The sequence below is a fragment of the Hemicordylus capensis genome, chromosome 1 (genome assembly GCF_027244095.1).
Source record: "Hemicordylus capensis ecotype Gifberg chromosome 1, rHemCap1.1.pri, whole genome shotgun sequence".
Classification (NCBI taxonomy): Eukaryota; Metazoa; Chordata; class Lepidosauria; order Squamata; family Cordylidae; genus Hemicordylus; species Hemicordylus capensis.
In genome coordinates this window covers 165389043-165409986 of record NC_069657.1, presented here as the reverse complement: position 1 = coordinate 165409986, position 20944 = coordinate 165389043, and the positions used below count along the sequence as shown (strand labels likewise).

Here is a 20944-nt window from a genome sequence, read left to right as displayed (position 1 = left end):
GTAATTTTATGAATCCAGTCATGGAAGTCAACAGTAATGGTATACGTCCGTACAACTTGTTACCCAGCATGCGGAGCACAGCCTATCATCCAAATATGGTGACCCACCCAGGGCTTGAGAAATCATTACTTCTTGTGACCTACCTACAAAACAGAAGGTTTATCATGGCCCTGATGGGTCACTGAATATGGCTAGTGGGCTGTGATCATTTTGATGAGTCACCAATTTTGCCAACCGCCTCATGTTAGGGGTGTGCACAAAACTGTCTGGCCTGGTTCAGTTCGAGTCTGAACTGGACATGAACTGAACTGCGCCATTTAGGTGTTGCCCTCTAATGAATTGCCCCAGTTTGGTTCAGTTGGGGGGGGGGTTCATGAGCATTGTTTGTTTTAAAAAAACGTTAGTACTTACCCCCTCCGGGGGGGCTTCTCCAAAACTGCAGGGAGGTCCACAGAGATTCCCTTCCCCATTCCCACCAGCCTCGATTTTGCCAAAAACTGCCTGGTTCAGGCATTCTTCAGCCCATTCTGGGCCTTTCCCCCTCTCAGTGGCCATTTTGGAGGCCACCAAGCATGAACAATGGGCCTCTGTATGGGCCTCTCCATTGTGCATGCGCAGCGGCCTCCAAATTGGCTGCCATGATGGAGGAACGGCCCGGAATGGGCTGCAGAATTCCCCAACTGTCCGGTTTTTGGCAAAACAGAGGCCGGCGGGGGGAGGGGGAACCTCCATAGAACCACACACACACACCTGTGGCCCTGGAGAAGCCCCCTGGAGGGGTAAGTACTAAAATAATATTTTTCTAAGCAAAAGACACTCGCAAACTCCCCAAATGGCCGGGGGTGGTTTGGCTCAGCCTCGAACTGTCAAACTGAACCAGTCTGATGTCAAACCGGCTCGATAGCGAACCAGTTTACACATCTCTATCTCATGTGATTTCAGCTATGAGCTACTACTGCTACTACCAATGATGACAGTAGTCAGTAACTAATAGGTATATGGGTACATACAACATATTTCATCCACATTTATCACTAAGTTTTAAGTATTAGTATGATGGAAATTCTGGAAACACATGCAATACACTTGGTATGGTCATGGTTCTCCAACTCAATTACTTTATGGAAAAGGCAGAGACAGTTAGATTGAACCTTTAAGCTGTTGATCAAACAAATTCAAATAATATATGATTGATCACTCAACTTATTAATTGTTTAATATTCCTGGCCTGCCCATTTCAGTTCATTCACAATCCTTCCCCCCCCCCCCTCAACTGATTCCAACCACCAATCTCACAGAAACATCAACTGCTGCTGTCATTCTAAAAGCCAAACCAGGGCATGACACATGGAGTCCACTTTCTCACAGGCTGTCCTCAGTTTGCTTTAATGCCATATGGGAATAATAGTAAGATCAACAACGACTGTTTCTCCACAGAATCAAAGGTATAATATCTGTGCACAGATGAATGCATGTTCTTTGGAAGGATGCATCGCTTAATTGATTTTATAGTTATTATAGGGTAAACTGTAGATATTAGCTATTATCACTACCAATATAACATCTTTGATGAGAAGAAGTATAACACTAGTTTTCAGATCCTGGGATAAACAACAGGGAATGCCTATAACAGCTATGCATTTATAGGTCTTTCCTATGTAAAAGTGCTTTAGTTATATTGGACAGGTTCAGATGACTGAAGAAACCATGGCTTATTTGGTCATGGATTTGACCTGCTTCCCTTACATCCTCTATCCACATCTATCAACACTGTGGTTTGTTTAAACCACAGCTCTGCATCTTATGCAAACTTGAAGCTGTGCTTCAGTTGTAGTTTTACACACTACAATTAAACCAGCATTTGAAATCACTCTGGATTCAGATACTAGCTTAAAGCACAGCTCTGGGTTCAGATGAGCCCTGGAGCTATGGTTTGAACACACCATGATATTGACTGTCACAGTTCAGCAACAGAGCCAGGCTGTAAAGAGAGGGGGAGGAAGGAGGTTCATATGGGCTCGGGCAGGTTCACAACAAAACAAACTATGAGGCTATTCACACGGTGGGAGAAATTGGGCTAGGGGAGGCTAGCCTGATTTCACCCCATTGTGTGAACCACCGGACTCGGCTGCGAGCCCGGTGGTTCCTAGGCAGGTAACCCGCCTAAGTGCCCCTACCCTAAAACCAGGTTTGCGGAGTGAGCGCTCCGCAACCTGGTTTTCCAGATCGTGAGTAGCTGCGCCACAGCTCCACGCCATGGTTACTCATGAGTAGACCCCCGGAGGGGAGGCGAAAAGCTGCCTCCCGGCTCTGGAGGTCTCCCCAGTATGCCCTGTGCACTCGTGCAGGACATACTAGAGCTTCCGGGGGCCAGGCGGCCCCTGAACTCCCCAGCCCCGGCTGGCTCCGTCACGGAGCCGGCAATCATGTGGGCGGCCGATCCGGCCACCCAGGGCTGCCTCCCTGCTCGTGTGCGAATAGAGCGGGCTTAGCCCGCTCTCCCCACGTACTCTCCAAAACTGGGTCTCACTGATCATGAGACCTGGCTCTATGGCTTATTCATCCATCAGAATGACAATCACCCATTGTCTCAATAGTGCTTGCCACAATTCTGAGCTGAAACCAAAGTGTTTTTTCCACAGCTAAAAAGAGCTTCCGTTAACAGCTGCTCTCAGGAAAATTCCTTCCATCATTATTATTATTATTATTATTATTATTATTATTATTATTATTATTATTATTAATTCGATTTCGATACCGCCCTTCCAAAAAAGGCTCAGGGCAGTTTACACAGAGAAATAATAAATAAATAAGATGGCTCCCTGTCCCCAAAGGGCTCACATTCTTTAAAAAACACAAGATAGACACCAGCAACAGTCACTGGAGGTACTCTGCTGGGGGTGGATAGGGCCAGTTACTCTCCCCCTGCTCAATAAAGAGAATCACCACGGTAAAAGGTGCCTCTTTGCCCAGTTAGCAGGGGATCCATGAACTCTCCTTCCATGAACAGGAAATGCCTTCTATTCGCAGAACAAAAATTTAAAACTAAACTCCCTTAAAGTAAGTTTGTATCATTCTCCATAGTCCAGATGGAAAACAGAAGCTGAGAGTGGCTAGTTTAAGGCCACCCAAACTCATAGCTGAGATGAGATTTAACAACAGTCTCACAGTTCTAAGATCCTGCTCAAAACCATTGCAACACCAGCTGTCTCCACAGCCACTACTTCTGAGGTGGCTGGCCATTGCTGGGCTGTGGTAGATGGATTTTGGTCACATGAGAGAGTTCCTATTGCTGGCTCAGTGCTAAAAGAGAAGGAAGAAAAGTTTCTGTGCAGATGTGCACTCAAGTCTCAGGAGAACTTATGCACCATGCTTGCCATTCCAGCAGAATCTCAACTATGGGGCCCATCTATTTTCAAGTCCCCCTGTAAATAAATACCTAAGATTGACAGCTTGATGCCCTTAAGTAAAAGAGGAGCCCAAATATAAGGAAACCAATCTGAATAAACAAACCTTTCACCTTTCGCTAATTGCATCTCATTGACAATTCATTATAGATCTAAAAATGTTTGATTGCTATTGTAACTTCTTTTAACAACATGTTTTCAGAACGATCTAAGCTTAATTATGCCCTCTTAGGCTTAATTAGGACTCATGGGAAATATTCAGTCACATAAATTAAATATGAAGCATCAGTATCTGAAGGTTAATTATTGCACTTTAACGGGCTTCAATTTCCTTTCAAAAGACCAAAAATATATTTAAAAGGGAAGGTAGAATTTTGGGATAAGGTCTACTCACTCATCATGGCAAAATTCCACTGTCTGCCAGGGTCCAAACTGATGTTGCTCAATTAATTATGACCTTTGGAGAATGGAACTACGCATGATGCGCAATACAGTACTGAACTAACTCTTGGGTCCTTTCCCTGTAACAGCTCTGACTTAAAGTTGCACAAATCCAGTTGCATGATTCAGCACTCATTTCCAGGGGGCATCTCATGACGCAATTGTGTTCATGAAACTTTTAAGATGGAGAGGAACTGTTCTGTTTTGCAACAGCATGGGCGGGGTTTTACACACACATTTCACTGTGCTGTATGTGCAGAGGCGTAATGACGGGGGGCAGGCAGGGCACGTGCCCTAGGCACCATTCAGGAGGGGGCGCAAAAGTGCCATGACCCCTTGCCCCCACCAAATTTATTTTTCAGGCTGCTCAGAGTCAGGCAGGCAGCGCCCACCCCCCACCCCCCCGCAAGCACTTGGCTTCAGCTGGCCACATGACGACCGCCTCCTGGTACTCCCCGCCTGCCCCCCACTCGGACGCATGCATGAGTTGATCTGCTCTCGTAGCCTTGCATGCACGTGCTTTTGTCTGAGGCTACGAGAGAGCTTGCTGCTGCTGGCTGTGGCTCCCACGCGAGGAGAGGAAGAGGGAAGGAGGATCTGCTTTGGGGGAGGAACAAATTTCCACACAACAACATCACCACCACCATCATCATCAAAGCGCGCAATAAAGTGTTCACACAGGAGGATCAAGGTGTGTGTGTGTTTTGATAATAATGATGATGATGATGATGATGATGTATTCTTTAAAATACTGGGGCGTGGTGGGCTTGCTTTGAGGCTCAAGAGCTGGCTTCTTCTTGGCTGGGGCCCGGGGGGTGGGGGGCGGTGGGGGGGCGGCAGCGGCTGGGCTGGAGGGCGGTTGGTGGGTGCGGCCTCCCCACCCCATCCCGAGTTGGAAAAAGCGGTGGCGGCTTGGGTGGCAGGCAGAGAGCGGCCTCCTTCCCCTTCCTCCTGCCCTTTCCCCCCATGCAGGTCATTGGGCGGTCTGCTGTGATGCATCCTTAACACTTCTCACCCCGGGCAGCACTGCAGCAGGCAGAGAGTGGCCTCCCCCTCCGTCCTTCTGCCCTTTCCCCCTGGGCCACGGCATGCCATTGGAACCATCCTCACTGCCGCTGCCTGCTGTACCCCCGGCCCGGAAGTTGTGCTGGCTGCTGTCCGCAGGTGGGCGAGTGAGGGGATGGTCATGGGGGAGTGACAGCAAGCAGTCCTCCTTCCTTCCACCCATTGCGCGGCAGCGGGTGGCGGATACCAGAGCGATGCCAAGGCCTGCTGTCTGGCCCGGTGTCGCTTCCCAAATGAGATGGCTGTGAGGCGGAGGGTGGTGAGCAAGGTCCTTCTCTTCACTACACCCCTGCAGTGGCGGTGGGCGGCAGATGTAGCACTGGAGCGACAATGAGGCCTGTCGTCTGGCCCAGCATCGCTTGTCATCTGTGCGGCGGGCCAGCGCTGCGCAGTTCGATCTATTAACTACAGCAGCTATGGCTCCCTTCACTGACTGAGCCCTCCATGGAGCCCGCTTCTGTTCCCCTAGCCCACCTGCTGCCTCTCTCTTCAACAGGCCAAAGCGCTTGCTTGCTTCCCACCCACCGCCCACCCGCTCTCCTGCTTTCCTCTCTGTCTGCAGGCTGCCGCTCTAGCTGCCTTTATTCCCAATGCCCTGCCCTGCCCAACCGAGCATCCACCTGAATTTGCTGCTGCCGGGTTAGCAGGAGTTTCCTGGCAATGAGGGCGCACGTATGCTCTAAATGCGCCCTCAGGAATGCGCCCTCAGTCATTGCTAGGAAGCTCCTGCCTGGCAGCAGAAAACGCAGGTGGGTGGGGGGAAGTGAGCCACATGGAGGGCTTGGCGGGTGAGACGAGAGCAGGCAGAGGGAGACAGCCCCAAGAACGGAGGGCTCAGGTGGTAAAGGCAGCCATAGCTGCCGTAAATCACGGCACTAAGATGCCCAGAAAAAGTGCACCATTGCAGCTGAGGTGATGGGGGTGGCGAGTGCAGGAGGGAGGAGAGGGCGAGTAGAAATCTTAGTTCTCAGTTGTTTTGTAGTATCCTACTTCCCAGTGCCTGGATTTCAGTTTGCACTGCCTGGTCCACCAATGTATCATGTTTTGCACTTTAAAACCGGCTTGCTACCAAGAAGGGGGCAAGGGGCGGGGGTTGCCATATCGCTCCTGGGATTTGCTTCCCCAAAGTACTACTTCTTTCCTGCTGCTGCCTGTGGGTGCTGCTTCTTCTCCTCCTCCCCCGACTCCTCCTCCTTGGCTGGGCCCCACTCAGTGGCTCATGATGGTGTGCAACTCTCTCCTCACTTGCAGCGGCGGTGTCCCCCTCCCCCACCCCTGACTGATGGCATCGCCTGCTCACTGGGGCAGGCAGAGAGAGAGGTGAATGGGACGTCCTCTTCTTTTTCTTCCTCTTTGTCTTGAAAAACAGTATGGGCTGCTTAGAACCAGGATGTGGGACCACAGACTTCTTTTAGCAGGAAAGAGGAGCAGACCAGTATGGCATTCAGAGTAACAAACAACAAACAAACAACTAACAACTAACAAAACAAACAACAAACATTTTAAAAAGTGTCTGTGTGTGGGTGTGTTGGATTCATCAGCAGTCTAGCAGTGGGCAGTACCCACCAAAGTTAAAGACTTTAAACTTACATTATAATCAATGGAAGAGCTGGACTTGTGCTTCTCTAAGTGAAATTAATGACTAGACTATGCCTATAATTTTGTTCCTATGGATTTCTTAATTTTTTGTCATTTTAGTTCACTGGCAAGGTTTTGATTTTGATTTTTAAAAAATCATAACCTGAAACATTAGGTCTTAAAAACTGATTGTTTTACCTGCTCTCTCTCCAACAGGCCCTTTGCATATGCAATGATTATTAAATAATTGTTCTTCTCTTGTCATAGAAATAATTGTGTTTTAGAGTTTTTGCTCTCACCTTTCAGTTAACAAGATTTCCTACTCAATATGAACATAAGTTAATTTAGCAGGTTGGAAAATAAGTATCCTGATTACTGAAAACATTTCTAGAAAAATGATGCAGTTTAACTTTATTATTATTATTATAAATCTTGAGCAAGGCTTTAGATGGAGCCAGCATATTTCATACTGAAACACTAATGAAATTATGTTTTATGTCCATGTTTTACAATATCCAGCTAAAATGTCTTAGCTAGACGGTTTTTGGATTGATTCCCAATACACCATACATAAGTAGCCGAGACATATGAAATGGACTTACTTTTTTTTACGTATGTAAGCAACAGCACGCTAAATCTGCCATACTCTCCAATATGAGATTACTATTCCTGTTCTCTGTTGCAAGAAATTTAGCACTATTAAATCAACTCAGTATTAATTATCAGTGAACCCTCCTAATTCAGAATTGCTTACTAAGAACTGGTTAATTTGGAAGATGTCTACCAGATTCTCAAACTAAAATATTTTGTTGGTGGTTTTTTTTGCAATTATAGACTCCATCATGCCGTTGATGAGTTTTTCAGAGCACAGTGGGGCCTGGATCTCATCATCGATGGCTTAAACAAGATCTTCCTCATTCGAAAATGGCTTAAACAATATATTTCTGCCTTCCCTTGCTTCTAGGGATGTGTGGAACGATTTGGGTACAAAATGATTTGTACCCGAATCTGGCCAACTTGAGTGATTTGTAGACAAAATTAATCACCCCAGATTTGGACCTGAAAAATTCGGAGATTCGGACCGCCATTTTGTGGCCAAAGTGGGTTGGGTGGTAGCCCATGGGGCACTGGGTTTTGTTGTTTCTTAGGTGTTCTGAGAGTAGATTCTCTGGTAGGAAATGAGAGTGGCTTTAACTCATTTCCTACCACAGAATCTACTCTCAGAACATCTCAGAAACAACAAAACCTAGTGCCCCATTGCTTTGTGGGTTTGAAGTGGTTAGCACCCTATGTGCACTACACCACAACTCGCTCTGGGCCACCATGGTGCCCCCAAGTGGAGTTACAGGGCTTCTGAAATCCGCATTATTCCCTATGGGAAAAAGCTTAAAGACATGCACACTTCAGAAATTCTTTCACCAATTTATTTGAAATGTGGATGGTAGCAGTCACCCATTAGGGCACTACCGTCTGACCCATTGTTCTGTCCCAGAAACCCCCTTTCTGCCCCGAATCTGCCCCAAAGAAATGCCATCTTCTAAAATTCTTTAAGAGTCACCCCTTTGCCCAATTCATTTGAAATCTGGGTGGTAGCTTCCTTGCACCCATTGGGCACTACCACCCACCACAAGCTGCTCTGGTGCCCCCCACACAGAGCTATAAGGCTGCTGAAATGCCCATTATTTCCTATGGGGAAAATCTTAGAGATGCGTAAACTTCAAAAATCATTTAAAAATCACTCCTTTGCCCAATTTCTTTGAAATTGGGGTGGTAGCTTCCACCAACAAGATGTTACCACCCACCCCACTATTTTGCCCCTGGGACCCCTTTTTTGCTCCAAATCAATTCAGATTCAGAAAATTCTGGTACAAATCAAATCTGGGGTGATACGGGGGGACAGATTCAGACCCAAAACCAATTAGGGGTGATTCAATTCAGGTACACATCAAAACAAAAAAAATCAATTCATGCAAATCCCTACTTGCTTCATGCTACTGATCAGACTTTAACAGTGGGGAGGGCCCCATCCATTCTGGAAAGGGCTCTGACCAGAAGGACAGGCGCGTAACAATGATAGGGCAAGGGGAGACAGTTGTCTGGGGGCCCCACTGCCTGGAGGGGCACCCCAGAGGCACCTCATGTGACTCCCCATTACCCCCTGCCCAGCCCCATAGCCTCTCAGCCACTTGCCCTCTTCGCCGTCTCTCCTGCTTGTTCTGCTGGCCCACAATCGAAGCAGCAGCCAAGCTGCAAAGAGCAACTTTTCTCCCGCCTCTCAGCTGATCGGCGGGTGGGCGGGGCTTCCACGGAGGCCTCCGTGTAGGCCGCAGTGAAGCCTGAACTCGAGTAGGGCCCAAGCCAGCCAGGAAGGAGGAGGCAGCCAGAGTGTTCTCTGCAGCAGAAGACCCCCTGCTGCACTGCTTAACCCAGACCAGCATTTGCCAGGTAGAGTGTGAACTCCTTTTTGTGGTTACCTTTCCCGCCCCCCCCCCCCATATATAGGGATCTGCTTGCCATAGGGCTTGGATATGGGGGGGGGAGGGACTGAGAAGTCTCTGAATATTTATTTTGAAACAGCTTGGAAAATTTGCTGACTTAAAAAAAACTATCTAAAAAGTCCTATAAGTGGCTTGTTTCATGGCAGAAAATTGCAAAAACTTCTGGAACAGTATTTTATTAATTTTATTTATTCATTCATTCATTTATAAATGCACTTATGTTCAAGTTGTTTTGCAACCCAGAAGGTCTGAGTGAGAACTGTGAAGCATGTCTTGTGCTTTTATTTTATTTTATTTTTCTTGTGTGTGAACTGCTCCCCAATAACTTGCAGGGACTTCAGGGTCAATCTGGCCAACATGTGAATGCAGCACCTCCATTCCAGAGGAGATGTGTCTTAAAGGGCTTTAAAAGCCTCCTGTGAAAAACCTCCTGCAATCAAACTTGACTGAATTTGTTCAGAATTCTGGGAAAACAAACATAGGTTCACCCTGCATGGTTGAAAGTCTCCTTTGCTAATCTGCAGCGAGGGGCCCATTTTAATAATTCATCTTTCTAGTGTGTTCTAGGCATTAAAAGTAATACAAATGTATAGTACTCAATGTATATCACTATATATTGTGACGTGTGTGTGTGTGTATTCAGTGAAATGTATTTGCAGGCAGCATACTTATTTTGGAATATCAGACTTAAATCCTTGGGGGCCTGGGGTGTGCGGAGGCCCTGGACTTTGGGGGGGGGGGGGCGGGCCCATTTTAAAATCTTGTCTCTGGGCCCACTCCAACCTTGCTACGCCCCTGCAGAAGGAGGCCTTGGATAATGCTGCACATGAATAGCGCTTACAAGGTGATTAGGCATGATAGGAACCATGTTGCTTTTCCATAATGCCCAGTCACCCTGAAATTGTTACAAATGTAGCATCCAAGGCCTTCTTAAGGCTCAGTGTCCTTCCTGACATGCATGAGTCCCTCTCCATCTCCCTACCATCTCTGGTAACAGAGCCCAAAGATGGAGACAGAGGTCAAGGGAAAGGAAGGGATGACAAATCCATCTTGTAAGGGAAATTAGTGCTGGCATTTGCCACTCACTCATATACCAATTCTCCTTACAGCCACATTTCCTTAAATGTCAACACTATTTACTGGGCATCTTGCTAGTGTGACATGATTAACAATTTGGTTGGAGACTTATCAGTACCTTATTGACTGCTGAAAATGAGGGCTGTTCACCCCACTCTCATAAAAAGGTGAGATGAGAAATAACTAGATCTGTCATGAAGCAGTCATTCTACTCCTTGTCTATGCACTGGACACAGTATGATGCTACATTTCCACTCCAATGGTATATGTTACCATAATGTCCCATGACCGAGCCATGACTGCTTCACTATGAATTCAGTAGTCAGGCCATGTTGCACTGTTCAATCATCAGTGATCCTGAATACCTCCCATTAATTTCAGGGCTGTCACTTGGTGAACTTCACCTTCATTTCCCCCCTAATTTATCTCTGTTATGTGCTGCACTCTTCAAAATGCCCTTGCAGGATCTTTGATAGGAGGTGCCTACAGACCTGAGTTGTTTGTGAAAATATATGTCATCTCTCTGCAGATAATGCTAAGAAGAGAATTGCCTTTCTAAACTATTACAAAACACATGATTTATGATATAACAGATCTGATCATTGCATCTGTCACTAATGAGGTTAACCACTTTTCCTCTCTTCTCCCAACCACTGATTAAGTGCTTATTATAAGTAAAGCTTGAGCATTATTGTTTCTGTATTCAGTTTACAGCCATCAGAAGGTCTGTCATGATGAAATGCCTAATAAATAACTAATAGCACATCTCTATCAGTCAAGCTTAATCTTAAGGAACTCAGCAAGTTTCACTTAATACCAATAGCATCAATCAATCTCTTTCTCAAATGAAGTGAATTTTCATGCACGTACGAAAAGCAATATTTAAAAGTACTTCAGATTATAGTCACAAAAGCGCTTTGATTTCTTTTTATTCATTTCTGATGGAGTTTATTAAAAACAAAGAGGTTTGCAAGATGAATGAGTGATCTCAAAATATATATTCTATGTCATTGTAATTAAAATGGGTGCCTTTGATTTCTTATCCACCTGCTGTTTGTCACAACAGCTTGTCGCATGAGACAACTGAGTTGCATAAATGTCTAGCAACACTTTTAATTGCAGACACTGCTCTTTTCAAATAATAACTGCATTATGTATAAAGTGACTAAAGCTTCATTTTGATGTTGCTTATTTTGGAAGTTTGAGAGTAATGTGCACACTTAAGCTGATTTTTTAAACATACCAGAGGCTGACATTCTGCTCAGTGTTAGAACTGTGTGACAGGAACTGCGTTGATGGAAAACTGTATCACAGCTCTTCTCAGTGTTTCACTGAGCTGGAAAAGGTGCATGGAGGGGGAGGGGGAACCATTTTCACCACTCTCTCCTCCTTCCAAAAGGGCTCTGTGACTTCAGAAATATGTCCCTGATGGTCACATAGCCCTTCTTTTCATTAGAGGCATGCAGAAAAAACATTTTTGTTTAAAGATTCCAGTTACTTTTATAATTAAGAACTTTATCTAGTTAGTCATACAGAAAGCAAACTGCTGCTTCTCAGAATATGACTTCTGCAGAAGGTAAGCCCACTCTTGCAAGGACCCCCTGAGAAAACTCTTAAATTATTTTTCTATAGCTTTTCTTAGAGTGATAGCAATGTTTATTATAACATGATTCTACTTTGATAGATAGATTCTGGTATATATAATACGGGACTGCATTGCTTCTCCATTTACAATTGGATCCAGTTTGCCAACATTCCACTTTTGCTGCCTTATGATATCTGCTAATATTACTAATGTGGGTTGTAGTTTAAGCATTTGGACAGCCTGCAATTATATAATCTATTGTCTCTGCAACTAGATGGCATTTGTAGCATTTATCACTTCAACTAGGATGCTGAGTCTCCAGCATGTGGCTGCATTGGGAACACCATCAGCAGGAGTAAATAATAGCCAGAGTCCTTAAAGATGGACTCTCCAAAGTATGCAGGAAGATACTGCATGGTGAGGACTCCATCTAACCTCAAATCCCAAAGGCTGCCCATAACAAGAGGTGGCACATGCACACTTACCGGCACTACCAAAAAATATCCCTGAAAGGCAGCAGCTGGGGGCTAGATTGGGGGGAGGAGGTTAATTGTGTCGGCTAAGCTGAGCCTAAAATTTAGCCTGAGTATTCTCAGCCCTCTAAACCAAGGATTCTCAATGTTGGGTCCCCAGAAGTTATTGGACTTCAACTCCCATAATCCTCAGCCCCAGTGGCCTTTGGTTGGGGATTATGGGAGTTGAAGTCCAATAACATTGAGAATCCCTGCTCTAAACCTCCTCTTGCACAGGGGACAGCAATTTGGTCAGTGATTCCATTTGTTCAGTGATTAAATTCATGAGACCGGATTTGGAAGAGCTTCAGATTCAGGTATGCCAGGAAACATGGATGGGTTTCTAAATATTATAGCTGTCTTCTCTGTTCCACCTCTGTGGGATAGACAGAGGGGAATAATTAGGGGCAGCAATTGAAGAGAGAAAAGCAACATTTCCTAATGGTGCTGGTGCTGCCTTGTACGGAAGTTCCTTCATTTGTGTGATATACAAGAGCAATTTTTCTTGGGAGTAACATTTTTTGGTACTGTGTGAAGACAATGTCTCTAAAGGTTGGAGAAATCTCTCCAAGGAGCTCCAGGTGCCATGCATAGGTGGGGGGCAGGGTTATACTATCCATCATTTTGGATGGAGTCTGGAAAGTGACATAGACTGAGAAGTAGTGACTAATATAAGGCCAGCCAGCATTTCTCATGGCTAAGCTAGGATGTGTACCCAGATCTCCCTGGTTCAAGTTCAGTGCACTTTCCATTATATCACCCTGGGCCTGTTCTGAAATACTGTAGAAATGAGAATACTAGTTGACTAAACTGACTAATTTCATTGAGTGTCTAATTTAATTGGTGAAAGGAGCAGCATATTAAGCCAAAACACTGGAGCGACTGGAGCAGAGGTAAGTACAAATTTATGCTTAAAAGTACCCCAGCAGTGCCCACACTGACTTTAAATATATTTCAAAACTCAAAGCCTGCAAGAATACAGTGGCAGCAGATGTATTATTTGATTATAAAAGGTTTTAGTATTGTGGACCAATAGTGTGTGCTAATATTAATTGAACCAAGAATATTAGCTACACCCCACCCCAGGGAGGAACTGAATCAGGCCTGAGGCATCCTAGAAGTAACAATAGATGGAAATGAGTTACAGAAGGATGTGTACTGTCTTTCCCTAATATATAAAATGTGTATTGCTGCATGAAATATTGTCCATAGGAAAAGCTTCAGCTGAAATAAAGTTTTGTATTTATATTTTGTTGTCCAGGTGGTCAGAAAGGAGATATTTACCACAACTCTTTAAAAAAAGAAATGAACATAATTTTAAAATTTACTTTTTAAAAGTATGTTTTCAACGTACTCACCACACAGTAAGCCCTGCTGATTTGGTTCAGTAATTAAGTTTATTGATGTCCTGAATTGATTTGGCAAATGGATTTTTTTTTTCAATTTGACCTTCTCAGCCTGCTTTTTCATGTGTGAATCATACAAATGGTTTAGTTCATGCATTATTCTCAAGGAATCTATGCAATACCCAGTGGATAAATTGCTGTACAGTATTTTCTATATGCAGGATTTTGAATCATGGGATGACTCTAAACATGTCCCTGAAAACCAATAGGATATTAAATACATTGGCGGACATTCTGTACAGGGCAACACAGGCAGTTCTGAACTGCTCGTGTTGCTGTAGGGGTCTGCATCAGTGCTAGAGGCGTAGCTATAATTGAGCAGATGGGTTCAAAGAACCTGGGTCCCCCCCATCTCCTGAGGGGTGCTCAGCTCCACCCCTCCCTATTTTCTTCATTATTTCCCTGACTCCAAGTGGCCGCTGGGGAGAGGGGCAAACACACGGGCCCCCTCTCCCCTAGCTACGCCTCTGAACAGTGCCTGTGGTGTTGAAGAACAGGGCTCATCTGCTACCACTAGGACAGGACAGGATGCTGCACTTTAGCAAGGATGTAGACAAATAGGAATGGATTCAGAGGAGGACATACAAATGCAGGAGAGGGGGCAAGCTGGAAAATAAGCTTTATGAGGAAATATTGAAAGAACTGGGTATGTTTAGCTTGGAGAAGAGTCAAATGAGAGAGGGCATTATAGCACTCTTCACAAGCCTGGTCTTGAACATTAAGATAAACTTCTACATAGTAAGAGCAGTTCGACAATGGAATCAACTACCTAAGGAGGGTGTGGGCTTTCCCATGCTGGTCATCTTGAGCAAAGACCCTCCAAGTCTATGATTCTGAGTTTATCTAGGCTGTGATTTCACACAATTTGTCCTAGTAGTTCTTTGACCTGTGGACTGCAAGGTATTGAAAAAGGCACCACCAAGTGGTGGTCAGTGGATGAGGCTGTACTAAAGTTATTCCTTTTAGACAGCACAACTCACACTTCCATCCAGCCCACTAACAGTCTGCCATTTGGAAAGAGACACAACAACATGGGAAACAGCACTGGGAGAGTGGCTTTCATATAGCAAGCATGTGAAGGATCAGAGTGCCCAACTGCCGCTGAGCACCCAATGGTGTTTTTGGTTAATCAAATCCTTGATCCAGGCTGGCTTTTGAATGGGGCTTTAGTTAGTTGTATTCCAATCCTGGAATAGAGGCGGGGCTTGAGGGGGAAAAACAGCCAGCAGCAAGAGCACTGAAAAGCAGTCTGCACTTGCCTATCTGTGAAGGTAATGTGTGCCCTCAAGTTGGCATCGACTCCTGGTGACCACAGAGCCCTGTGGTTTTTCTTTGGTAGAATACAGGAGGGGTTTACCATTGCCATCTCCCACGATGATGCCTTTCAGCATCTTCCTATATCTCTGCTGCCTGATAAAGGTGCTTCCCATAGTCTGGGAAACATACCAGTGGGGATTCGAACCGGCAACCTCATGCTTGCTAGACAAGTTATTTCCCACTGCTCCATTAGGTGGCTTGACTATCTCAGGAATATTAATAGTTTAATGGAATAGATACTATACGTATCTGTACATCGTATCTATTTCATTAAACTATTAATATTCCTGATTCCACTCCACTGGCTTGTCCTTACATAACACAGCTCTTTCCCTTGGATTCTACACACACGATCACCACTCATGCCTCCAACCTTGATTTTAAGTGATGATTGGCAAATGAGAGTATGCACAGCTCCTGAACTAGGGTAGGTGGCATCTCCTAGCTCAAGAACTGTGCACACTCTTGTTTGCCAATCATCTCCTACCCAGTTCTCATTATGTGAACTTCCCTATTATGTAGTCAAAATTGTGTGGATCTGGAAATGGTTGGTGGTCTAACACATTTTTTGATTCCTTAGTCACCACAGTTTTCATAAACCTATCCAGGGGGATAACTGCATGTTAGGCACTGCAGGTAGCGTTGCTGCTGTTACCATTGCTTGAGGAACTATTACTTTTTATGAGCTGGACTTTATGGCTTTGTTAATGCAGCCTGAAATTGCATTTGCTTTTTTAGCAGCTTCATCACACTGCTGGCTCATGTGGTCCACTAAGACAATGACATCTAGATCATTTTCACATACAAGACCTATTCAGGGCTTATTCAGCCCTATTACATTGTACAGTAACTACACTGAGATTCTATACTCATATTTTCATGTAATTTTTGTGTGAATGACTGTACCTGAGTTCATATTAAAAGTGAACCTGGATGCAGGCCCACAAATTTATGACACAGATAGGAAGTGTACTTCTTTACTTGTGTTCAACATAACATGTGACTGACTAGACCTGTGTACATATCTGTACCCTACCCTGTGTACATTGTACACAGATTGTATGAGTACTGAACCTAACATGTGAAGTGGGCTTTATTGTTCCTAAGCCAGGTCTCCTCCATCCTATACTTTTGAATTTTATTTTTCTCACTGAGAAGAAAGGTTTTACATTTGACTCCATTGAACTTCATTGTGTTGGTTTTGGCCAAATGTTCAAGACTGTCCAGATTATTTTGAATCTTGATTCTGTCTTCTAAGGTATTAGGTATCTCTCCCAGCTTCTTGTTGTCTGCAGCTTTGATAAACATTCCCTCTATATTCCCTCATCCATATCATTTATAAAAATATTGAACAGCACAAGGCCCAGGACAATCCACTCAGTACCTCTCTCCTATAATATCCAAGCTAATATAACAATTCACCATTCTCAAATAAAATAAATACATTCATAATATATTGAGAATAAGGGTAATCCAAACTATATTCTACAAAGCAAAAAATAAAATGATAAATACCAGCCTTTTAAAATTTAAATAACTCATTGAACTACAAATATATATATATATATATAAAACCCATGCATGCTCTAGCAATCAAACAAACGTAACAAATTAGGCATTCTCAAATACACACCATTGTTGGTCCTCCATAGCCCCCTCTTGACCATGTCTAATAAAATAATCATAGACAAATTCATGGTGGGAGGACATGTACAATTCTTACAGAGCCAGGAAATTAAAGATCTAATGGCAGCTTTCCAAGTAGTCATGGAAGAAGCAAGCAGAATGGGTCTAGAGAACGGAATATTTACCTCATTTGGAGCTATATGGGTGGAAGGGTTAGGGTATGGTTGCTGTGGTGGTATACATTACATTGCTTCAAGGGATGGGACATGTAAGCAAGAGAGAGAATAGTTATGGGTGTGGTACATAGGTATATATTTGAGAATGTCTGTGTGTGGGTTTGTTCACAATTGGACCATGGAGTTCATCCACGTTTGCTGCTAAAATCGGTAAACATATTATATGAATGCTGTTGAACATATCGTGCTGAGTTCCTGTGTATCCAGATGCTGAAACTGGATTTTCATACCTTACCTAGCTGCTTCACTAGATGCCAGAGATAAAGAGCTAAGAAGCACTGGCCTCATTCACATAAAATCTCTGGTATTAAAAGTACTGCTCATGGATTAATCAGCTGCAGGATGTGGATTTTTTAGTGCTCCTATTGTGTTAAATAATACAAATCATAGCTGGATAAGGTCTTGTTTATCAAGGACTTTATTTTTAATGAAGATGTTGTCCTGTGGGCATGTAGTGAGTATAGAATATATACACAGAAACAGAAGCTAATGAGAAAAGCAATATGCTTCCCTACATTGTCCCACACTATAAAAAAATCCCAAGGGAGTTTGCTTTGTAAACATTACTATGCACCGCGAATTAATACCCAGCACACAGCTAGCACTTTGCATTTCAGATGTGAGCAGCAACGCTGTCGGCAGATGGATCACCCGCACCAAGAAAAAAATCACTAGCACTAAATTTTGAAATATCTATGAAATTCTTTCCCTATCCACCTAGGAGATTCTAGCAATGTTTTCCTTCTCCCTTTTCCTGGCGCAAATTTTAGATGTATAAAAATGTGCCAAAACGAGCAAGATCTAAATAACATGAATATTGATTTCCATGCTGTGAAATTTTTTTTTAAAAAAAGAAAATGAGTGGCAAGCTGCATAAACAACTTAACAACCACAACACTGAATATTAGTGCAGAATTACTAAGCAGATGGATATTGCTAAGTAGATCTTTTAACCAAAACTGAAAAGTCTTCCAGCTATACTCCAGAATCTGGGATCATTTGAACACTGGTCTTGTTTGATGCAAAAGCTCAAAAAATCAGTTTATTTCAAAAGAAATGTTATTAGTAATTCAATTCCTTGACTTATATATGAGATATGACTTGTTATGCCCTTAATCATGTTGGGTAAATACATGCTCTGCAGACCTGGACTTCAGTAAAAAAAATCATGGAAGAAAGTATGTTGTTATTCATATCACATGGGCATCAGAACCAGCAATGCAGATTGTATATATTTGTTTGGGTCTCCTCTAGTTGATTTGAAACACCCAAACAGAAATGGGAATAATAGGGACTCACCCTGTCTCTATTTGCCTCTGTTCGCTGCCCTCTGCTAACCCTGTTGGAACTGAATTGTTTCCAAAATGAAATACAAAAGAGAATTCCAGTTATGAATTCCAGTCATAAGGAAAAAGCTGAAATGTGAAGAGGAAGTTCAGGATTCCTCCCAACAAGAAGCACTGGCACTGCCCACCCACCACTGCTGGCTGCAGTGATTTTTAATTGGTTGAGGGTTTGAGTGGACGGAGCCAGAGAACCGACAGAGTTCTCTCCAGTCCAACTAGCAGTCAGTGTTTGTGAGGCATTAGAAATAGATGTGTTGCTGATCCTCCTGGTTGAGCAGGAGCAGCAACAGACAATGATTGCACTGTTTTTGCAACAGTTGCCCTTGAACTGTTTTTAGCCTACTTTCCAGTAGGCTTATGAGATCACCCAACATTCTGTGTGTATGTCCAAGTGTCCGTGTGTCCCCCACCCCCCCGCCATCAACTTTGGAAAACCAATATGAACCAAATTGGGTACAGTTGTGAGGACACATAGGGACACCTCAATGGCGTAGTTTGAGATGATGTCATCCACCCCGATACAAGATGGCAGACACGTAAACTTTTGAGGCACAAGTGGGCTAACTTGAGAACCGCTTCAATGATTTGAATCAAATTTGCTACAGCTGTAGGGACACACAGGGACACCTCAAAAGCATAGTTTGTGATGATGTCATCCATACCAATTAAAGATGGTGGACATGTGAACATTTGAGGTGCAATTGGGCTAACTTGTGGACTGTCTAACTGATTTGAACCAAATTAGGTACAGTTGTAGCGAATGACACACAGGGACACCTTAGTGGTGTAGTTTATGATGATGTCATCCACACTGATTCAAGATGGCGGAACTATAAACCTCTAAGATGCAAGTGAGTTAACTTATGAACTGCTTTACTGATTTGAATCAAATTTGCTACAGATGTAGGGGACACCTCAATGGCAAATATTGTGATGATGTCATCCACCCCAATTCAAGATGGCAGACATAAACTTTTGAGGTGCAAGTGCACTAACTTGTGGACAGTCTAACCAATTTGAACCAAATTTGCTACAGCTGTATGGACACAGAGGGATGCCCAAATGGTGTGAAGTGTGATGATGCCATCCACTGCAATTCAAGGTGGTGGCTGCATGAACATCTGAGGCGCAAGCAGGCTAATTTGTGGATGGTCTAACCGATTTGAACCAAATTTGCTGCAGCTGTAGGGACACCTCAGTGGTGTAGTTTATGATGATATCATCCACCCCGATGTCATTCACCCCGTGAATCTTTGAGGCACAAGTGCACTAACTTGAGAACTGTCTAACCAATTTGAACCAAATTTGATACAGTTGTAGATACAGTGAAAGGAAAGTAGGCTGATTAGTTCTTACTAGAACAACTTGTTTTTGTTGGTTTAGTTTTGCTTGTTGGGGTGGCTAGGCTGCTGGGAGAAGGTTGGGGTGTCTCCCTGTTGGGATTCCCCCCATTCTAGTTTTAAAAGTGTGGGTGGCCTTTCTCTCCTGAGATTCCCAAGAGCTTACCTTATTCCACATTTCCCAAGGGTTTACTTTCCTCATTTCACACTGCTTTAATATGGGCAATAATATATGGCCAACAACACTGCCATTGCTGTTGCTGACTTGAGTGGGGGGCAGTAAGGAACTGGTTGGGGAGTTGTTTTTGTTTAACCAAGGAGGAGAGTAAAAAAAGGAAGGCATGTTCAGAGAGAGAGAGAGAGAGAGAGAGAGAGAGAGAGAGAGAGAGAGAGAGAGAGAGCGAGCACAAGCATAATAGTTCATTGGATGTTAGGGTCACAAATGTGGTTGTTTGTTCATTCTGAGATCACTGGACTGCATTTATGTTGGGATCACTGGACTGCATTTATGTTGGGAGTCCTTACCAGGGATGTGTTAGAAGGTGCTCAGTTACCCTGGTGGTACATGGCTTTCCCCCAACCACCCTACATGGACAGTAGGCATAACCTTATTACCGGCATCTCCCCTTCCCCACCTTCTCAGGCTTCTTTTGCCCCTTTGTTCTGTTCTCAGAGATGAGGTTGCCAGCATCCAACCAGTCCAAGTTGCCCCCCCCCACTAGTTTGTTTTACTTACTTACTTACTTACTTAAATACATACATACATACATACATACAGGGGAGATGAGTGAGGAAGTATGATGGGGTTGGGTGGGGCAACATTTTATTTTATTTTAACTTTATTTTATTTTATTTTTTGCTTGAAAGAGGCCCACATTCCATCTCTGGCATTTCCAGACCAATGGCCTGATTAAGTATATGGCAGTCTGAAAGGTAGGAAAAAAGAAAGAAAAGCACTATTATAGCCAGATGTAGGGTTGGGGGTTTGCAAGTCAGTGGAAGAGTATCAACTTGCTTTTGAGCATTACAGCTCCTAAACAAGCCAGAGAAAAGATTGTGGTGAGTTCCAATGGGTTGAAATTGCAAGGAGAGAGATTTAGGCTAGGCATTAGGAAGCATTTCTTGACTGTGAGAACTTTTCAGTGGTAGAACAGTTTGCCTCATGCAGTGATGGGCATTCAATCACTGGAGGTCTTCAAACAAAGACAAGACAACAATCTGTGAAGGATGCAGTGTTAGTTTCCTGCACTGGGAGGGGGGTTGGACTGCAGGGTTAGGATCCAGGGTCCCTTCCAGCTCTACGATTGTATGGCAGGCCAGTGCAGCCTCCAAGGCACCCTCCCCACACACACAACTTTTCTCCTGCTGTGATATCTAAGATCTTAGCCAAGCTCAGGTGAAGGAGCCCTTTTATATCTGGTCTGTAAGCTGTGGAACAAGCCAGATGCAGGGGAGTCTTCTGGGTCTAGGTTTAGGTTGATATTAAAGTCATCATTAACAATACAACGAA

At 44.0% G+C, this 20944-nt stretch overlaps 1 long non-coding RNA gene across 1 annotated transcript in view; it reads left to right on the top strand.

The window, feature by feature from the left end:
- The first annotated feature begins 1321 nt into the window (after nt 1-1321).
- The window catches only part of LOC128344561 (uncharacterized), a 34163-nt gene continuing 14540 nt past the window's right edge, over nt 1322-20944 (top strand). The window contains exon 1 of the long non-coding RNA XR_008315915.1: nt 1322-1445. This is a non-coding gene — a long non-coding RNA (uncharacterized LOC128344561). The remainder of the gene's footprint in view (nt 1446-20944) is intronic.